The 7,393-nt window shown below is 46.2% G+C and overlaps 1 long non-coding RNA gene across 1 annotated transcript; it reads left to right on the top strand.

Annotated features, from left to right (window-relative positions):
- The first annotated feature begins 6 nt into the window (after positions 1-6).
- Positions 7-7,387, top strand: LOC116377789 (uncharacterized). The gene is made up of 3 exons (XR_004212242.1): positions 7-1,568; positions 2,343-2,452; positions 2,737-7,387. It is a non-coding gene; the product is annotated as an uncharacterized LOC116377789 (long non-coding RNA).
- Positions 7,388-7,393: the final 6 nt, after the last annotated feature.

Raw genomic sequence — 7,393 nt, 5'->3', positions numbered from 1 at the left:
GGGCTGGCCGGCCTCAAGGAGCGAAATGTGGTAAAGGCCTCTGGGGTCCTGAGGTTTCATGTCTTTGACTACTTTACTGTCTTCTTTGGGCATAATGATGAGGATTACTCTGAGTTTTACCTCTCTAATCTAACAATGGCCATCCATCTTCATCATTACACGGCCATTGCTGTTTCTCTCACATAGAGAGACGTTTGGTGGCCCTGTAGGGTTGCGCCATAATCTTTTGGTTTCTCGAACTTTTCTATCTCTTTTTTTGTCGATTAATTAAACAGCTGTGTGATATCCTTATTTTCCCAGCTGTATGAAATCCAGATTATTTCTTATGTGAACTATGAAGGATTCTTTTATTTGCATGTGTTCATTTGTTTAACAAATACTCAACAATAGTTGAAAAGTGCACATTAATTCAACCACTCAGAAAATACCAGCAACCTCCACCCTCCCCCTAATACAACAAAATGTATTGTCACTATACCAGCAACTTTTCTTCAGAGTTGTCCACTTGCTGATGTGGTAACATACTGGACCTGGATGATCCGATAATATAAGTCTACCATAGCCATATTACAAACTCCCCACCCCTACTAGTACCACTGGATGCTCTTGTAACTCTTCTGACAACAGACAGTCCTCCTCTTCTTGTTATGTGCCCCCTTTTGTCTGCCAAGCATGCCCACCACTCACATCCAGCTCACATCCAGTCTGCGTGTTCATGTCCTCACTCAGCCAACGGCTCTCGATCACTCTCCGTCGCCTCATTCTGTCCAGATCCATCCTGTCCCTTTGCTGTCACTCAGTCAGCGGGCAGCTCGTTGACTGTTGCATGACTTCTTCACTTTGTTTCAGTATGAGGGGATTGTAGATCTTAGATTGTCTGACTAGTTTGTGGTTTCTCCCCCCCCCCCCCCCCCACTCCTCGCTGTGTTCTCAACCATCAAAAGTTGAAAAGGAAGAGCTCTTCATGGTGGGTGACGGCGTTTAATAAGGATATTAATGATGTCACGGCTGGTGACATCATCAGTGTGCCAGCCAGCAGACCAAAAGAGGGCTCTGCCCGGTCTTCCTAGCTGTCTTGGAGAGAGAGAGAGAGAGAGAGAGAGAGAGGGAGAGAGAGAGGGAGAGAGAGAGAGAGAGATTCGGCTTTCACTTTAATTCTGCCTCTCTATTCACATATTCAAATTTTCCTGTGTGAGCATTTTTGATTTGTTCTGCCGACTTTGTATCTCTATTAAAGCACTCCGTCAGTTCGTGCAGGATATCCAGTGATTTGGCTCCCCACCCCAAATCTTCGCCGCTATTTAAAATGTATTGTTTTCACAAAGATGCCTGTGCCCAGCCTCTGTTGTCTCTCTCCTCTCTCTCTGCTCCCCTCTCTTCACTGTCTCTCTCCATCTCTTCCTCCCTCACCCTTGCTTTCTTTCTCCCTCGCCTACATCTCTATCTGTCCTCTTACAGGACTCGGAGAGAAAGGGCTTCATGAACAAGCTTTATGCCATTCAGGACGTGTGCATCAGTGTGCAGAATGCACTGGATGAAGTGGCCTCCTATGGCGAGAGGATAAAGAAGTGAGTCGTAAGCCCGCTCCTCGGCATCGGGCCCGCTTCGCTCAGCTCCGCATGTCCCAGTGTTTTTTCTGCAGTGCCAGGTTGCCCCGCTTAGCCTTGCCAGCCTAACCGAGTATAACTCAGTTCTGCTCTCAGGAAACGCTGCCAGCGTGACACCCAGCCCCGAGAGACAAACACACAGGCTGTCTGTCTTTGTGTCTATCACATCTCACTTAACCCTGCATGACCTCTTAACTGAATCATGTACATACTAGATTAAACACATCACTCCACATGCACACACACACAAAACCATTCATTCACTGTACACTGCTACATACACAGGTGCTCCTATTTTTAAATAGATACATACAAAGCAAAGGGATTTTAGTGTTGATTAAAATCCTTAATAAAAAAAGAGTCGGGCTACAGGTTACTCCTACTGGTTATATTTAAAAGCATTTCAAATCAAGCTGTCCCATTTGTGACCTGTGCTTTTGTAAAGTTGAGAGCAATTTACTGATTAGATAGAGTGACTTGTATTGAGGTATAGCCCATTTTTACCCTGCTATGCTGACCTGTAAGACTTCAGGGTGAAGTTATTTCCCTCTGCACAGTTCCAGTGAATGTGATGAATTTGCTGTGCAGGGGCATCCAGATCACCTTGTTTGGGTTGAAAAGAAATAAAATGCCCCCCCTGACTCCACTCTCTCTACTCTTTCTCGGCGTGTTCGGCTGGACTGAGCTTTGCCATGCCTCCTAATTTTTTTTACAGTCTTTCTCCTCTCTTTTCAGCACATTCAACTGGACTGTGCCTTTCTTAAGCTGGCTGGCCATTGTGGCTTTCGGAGCAGCCACCATCACCATCTACTATATCCCTCTACGATACATTGTGCTAGCCTGGGGTGAGCTAATGTGTACTGTTTATTTCCATGTACTGGAAGTGTAAAGATAAAGTTAAATGTAAATACCGTAGCGAAGTAAACCTGTGGCAGAGCAATGCAATTTCTATGTTTCATGCTGCTTTTAATGTTTTGTATCGGGGGGGACAATTAATAAATGTGATGCACATTTTCAGAGTACAACCACAAAGGTGTTAACAACTTGTTCAACATGCAGTGTGTGCTGATGTCCACCTCTCTTTTCCATCTCTTCCCTACTTGCCCCCACCATTTTTCTCTCTCGACAGGGGTGAATAAATTCACCAAGAAGCTGCGGGACCCTTACACTATTGATAACAACGAGCTGCTAGACTTTTTGTCCAGAGTGCCCTCAGATGTACAAGTGGTGGGTGAACTTTCCAATTTCATCTGTGTCTCATCTCTGATATCTTTTTGACAGCACATCGGTCAGTCCCAGACATGGGCAAGGGTTAGGGCTCCTTTTATTATCTCCTCTATCTAACTCTTTCTCCTTTCTTTATTTTTCCTCCTCTCAGCCGTTGGCGCCTCACTGTTGTACTTTTCATGTAGGGTGAACTGACTATCCATTCTTTAAGCCATGCAGACATCTAATCTAATTGTTTCAAAGTCGTTCCTGTGTTTTCCTATTAATAGCTTCCTAGTCTAATTCAATTTCCACATACATAGCTGGAGCTGTGTAATAAGATAACGAGGTTAAGTGAGTTTAGTGCCCAGCATATAACTAGGTTGATTGACTCCATACACTCGCACACAATTACAGTTAGCTGTTGTTTCCCAGCTATGCTAGTAATTGGAACGGAGTGTAAACCAACAGTTAACCAGCCCCATGCGGTTTTGCTTCTACATTAACCGTGAGATCAGATTAACTTTGTGGCTGAAGACTACAGATGCTTCGTTAGGGAAAATATAGGTGTGTAGGCATGTGTAGTTTGTGTGTGTTAACAGTAACGTGCTGTGCTGCTCAGGACAAAGTGCAGTTTAAACTGCAATTAAGCGGCAGCTTGTGAAAGTCGTTGTGTTATCCAGCACCGATGGTGTCCGCTGTGGCCGTTAAGCCCTGCTGTGCTGAGTTCACTACACACGCACATGAACGCACACTTAAACGCACATGCAGGCTGAAGCTGACCCGGGGCCTCTGGTACGACCAATCCCCTGCCACATCAGCGCTGACACACTTCCTCTTTGATCGCTTGTTGCCGCAACTTCTTTCATCTTTACAGGGTCATAATCCTTGCTCCCCTACACACCCCCGCTAACCCCCCGTGTTCTCCCCCTTTCGGCCCCCGTGCAGTTTTACAGCTCCATAGTTTACTGAGGCCTGCTGCAGCAGTAGGCACAAGGCAGGTAGCCACAGGGTTAAATGAGCCTAAGCTGTCCCCTCTGGTGAAGTGCAGCCACCTTACACACCTGGAGACAGGGGGAGCGGAGCAGTGAAGGGGCCCAGGCCCGGCAGGTATGAGGCCTTTACAAGGCCCCTAATGAGGGCCTGCTGGCTAGGGAAGGTGGGGGCAGACATGCTGCTCTGGTCTGGTGCCCGTGCTGCTGGAGTTGTGCCTACTGTATAAGTTATACTGTAAGTGCTACTGTAACAGTTATTGCTGCAGTTGCTGGAATGGTAATTGTTGCCAGGTTTCACTGACAGTTCGTAGGCTTACCGAGTAATGAGGGAAAGACCAAGGGAGAGGGGTAAGAATAGATTTCAGGGAGAAAAGATGAGGATGGAAATGGAGACAGAAAGTACAAGTAGAGTTGATTGAATATTGGAGATGACTAGTTTCTTTATTTAAAGCAGGGTAGCCTTGTTTGCATTGATAACATAAGGTCAATGAAATTTAGATTCACTGCTCAGTCAGCTGATGAAGAACTGAGACCTGCACTGATCACTTTCTCACTGAATCCAAAGGTTAATTTTCTGCGACGACACCCCGCTCGGCAGTCGTTGGCTAAAAACGGAGCAGAACGTTCTGCTCTGCGATGCGTCCCTTCAGCTGCCTGCGATGTTGGGTTCACCTCATTGCCTGCCCCCGCCTTACTGGGTCAAAGCCGCCTGTGGGGATCAAGCCCTTTAGGCTCTTGGATGATGCAGAGAGATGCTGGGGTCCAAATGGAGCGTCTCTTCCACGGGCACGTGTCCATAGCACCCACTGGCATTGGTGCTGGGGCCCACTATGCCTGATACTCTGGATGACTAATGAAGTGCTATTTCAGGGACCCGGTGTGACCTAGCGCACATACATAACCACACACACACACACACACACGCTCTCCCAGTAGTAGTGCGTGTGAGGCAGGCTCGGGGTGTTTCAATGCAGTGTTCCGCATCATTTAGAGGTGCTTCAGTGCAGCCAGAACTGATGAGGTCCTAATGACTTTATATATAAAGGGCATCCACACTGGGCCACAGTCCATCATAACGTATGTCGCTGAACAGCACCACAGTAACTGGAGCAGCTTTAGGACTCTCATAGTTTTCTCATCTTTCATTTCTCTTTAATAGTGTACATAAAAGAGTTTTTGCATTTAACAATACCAACTTCTCATTGGTTGTACAGTTAACGGAAGGTACGTTAGTCTTGAAAACCAAGCTCTTTAAATCAATGACACTGGGCCCCTAACAGCTCTGTCAAACACCCTTTAAAAACTAAACTCTCAGTGGTGCATGGGAGCTGCAACAGGCAAAGTTACCTTTTTTTACCACCTGAACAGTTTACTTAAATCATTATGTCCCTGTGAGCAGCAATGCTAAAGGCTGGCATGGTATGTGTAGTGCATGTCTGCGCGAGAGACTCGCTGTCCCTCCCTGGGTAACGGTTTCTTGTCGCTGGTTTGGCTCTTTTACCAGCGTTGGCTATCGTTACGGTCATTATCAGGGAATCCTTCATGTCCTCTTAAACGAGGCAAAACTGAGCACCTTTATAGAGCTGAGTATTCCCTACCTGGCGTTTGGGAGGTGTCAGTGCACTAGTATGTTTTACGACACCATTAGCCATGTGAGCTAGGGAGTGCGTAAGTAAGGCCAAGGCAATTAGCATGCCAAGTGGCCCTTTATGGTGTAAGGGAGCTGGATCAAACCCCCAGTACAAAAATAAGCATGCATTCCAATTTAGTGCCTAATGAGCAGTGGGGAGTCAGGTTAATATTTTTAGAAAACATTTATGTTGGGGATGAAGCCTCATTGGACTTGAGGGTCAAAGGCAGGATAGTTAAGAGGTGGAAACGTTGCCAGATGCCATCACTTACATCTACCAGAGGTCTCTCTCTCCTCCGCTGTGTCCTTCCCCACTTTTGTGACAAATTTAAACATTCCACTGCAAGTGGCCTCTTAGTCACTATTCAGTATGTGTCGTGCCACAGCAGCTAATAGGCAAAACTTTCTTTACTTAGTGGTTTTTTTTTTTGCTCACTGATTTATGTCACCTTGACATGCCTTTCCTTTCCCAGCAAGTGCTGAATCCTCCGATGTGCAGATGTGTGAACTATACACAATAGTGTTTCCCTGGAAACATTTAATAACCCTTATGCTCCATTAGGCGTCACATGAGATGAAACCCGCTGAGTTTTGTGCTCTGTGGAAAGGACTGGAAAACAGAATAACATAGTATCATTAAAATGTTGCTCCCTTGCCTTTCTTGACTTGAGTTATTTACTCGCCTATTTGCTTTTTTTTTTTTTTTTTTTTTTGCTCACTGTCACCCACCTTGGTTTTGCCTCGCCTGTCTGCCCACACTGGCATCATCAAAACACAGTCAAAGGTTCAATGTAAGAGGGAATGAGAGACAGGGAGAGAGGAGCAGGTCCCGGGATGCTTTGTGGGTAACACCGTTAAACGAAGCTCGGTACACAGCGCCCCTTCAGCAGAGCACACTTCAAAGCCTGTTTTGCACTTGTACTGTCAACATTTGCGAGAGGAGAGGAGAGGAGCGAGGGTGGAGCAGCCTTTTTGAGCAGCGCTGGGTCTTTACCCACTGCCTCTCCTGTCGATGTTCCCTTTAAGCTCCCCACTCGCGCTACCAAATTGCTTATGCGCTCTCCGCATTACCACACTTTTTTTTTAACTTTCACCCAATTCCGGTTTCTTTTATTTTGCTAACGTCCCACTTTCTCCTCGCCTACTCTGCCTTTTCTTCTCTTCTTGCCTCCTTTTAACTAGCTCTTGTTGTCTGCATGGGTTTGTGTGCTTCTGTGTGCGTGTGTTATTAGGTGAGGTGAGCGGGGGAGCCAAGGGTATAGCGTCAGGCGGGCCTGTCACCTGTAAGGTGCAATTGAACCTGTGACGCATGAGCTCCATTTCTCTTGGCTGGCAGCTCTTCACAGAGAAAACTCATGTTTGATTGAGATATTGTTTTTTTTCCTGCACCCTTTGTTTTTGTCGATCCCCTTCGCTACTCTTCATGAGAAACAGAACCCTACTTTCTACTGACATGCAAACTTTTCTTTGTTTTTTTCGGCGCTCACAAATAGTTTTGTTTGGAGAGGAACGTCAACGCGCAGAATTAAATCGCTGTGTTCCTTTGTGCTGCTGTAGGCGTTTGGCCGTGTAATGGGACCACTAACAGCCAGTGATCCCGCACAATACCTGTCCTACTTTTGGATCCGTGGTAGATGGCTTAACGCTGGCAGCCAACGATGAGTGAGAATGAGTTGCATATAGGAACAGAGTGTTTTTGTGAATTTGCTTGCAATTATTTAATATTAACAGACATGTCCTTGCAACTGCGATACATGGCGGATGTGCTGTTACTCTTTCACTCATGAGTGAATTCAATCATTCAACCATTCACTCACTTCTCCATCCATTGTCACCACTATCATTGAACAGTTAATGTTGGCACCGTGCCAGGACTCTCATGGTCCCCTAACCGAACTACAACTGTGCGCACGCACACACACACACACACACACACACACACACACACACACACA

Source organism: Anarrhichthys ocellatus, unplaced genomic scaffold, assembly GCF_004355925.1.
Source record: "Anarrhichthys ocellatus isolate YVR2014 unplaced genomic scaffold, GSC_Weel_1.0 scaffold1681, whole genome shotgun sequence".
NCBI classification, from domain to species: Eukaryota; Metazoa; Chordata; class Actinopteri; order Perciformes; family Anarhichadidae; genus Anarrhichthys; species Anarrhichthys ocellatus.
Note: the sequence above shows the minus strand (reverse complement) of the source record. Positions and strands in the feature narration are given on the sequence as shown.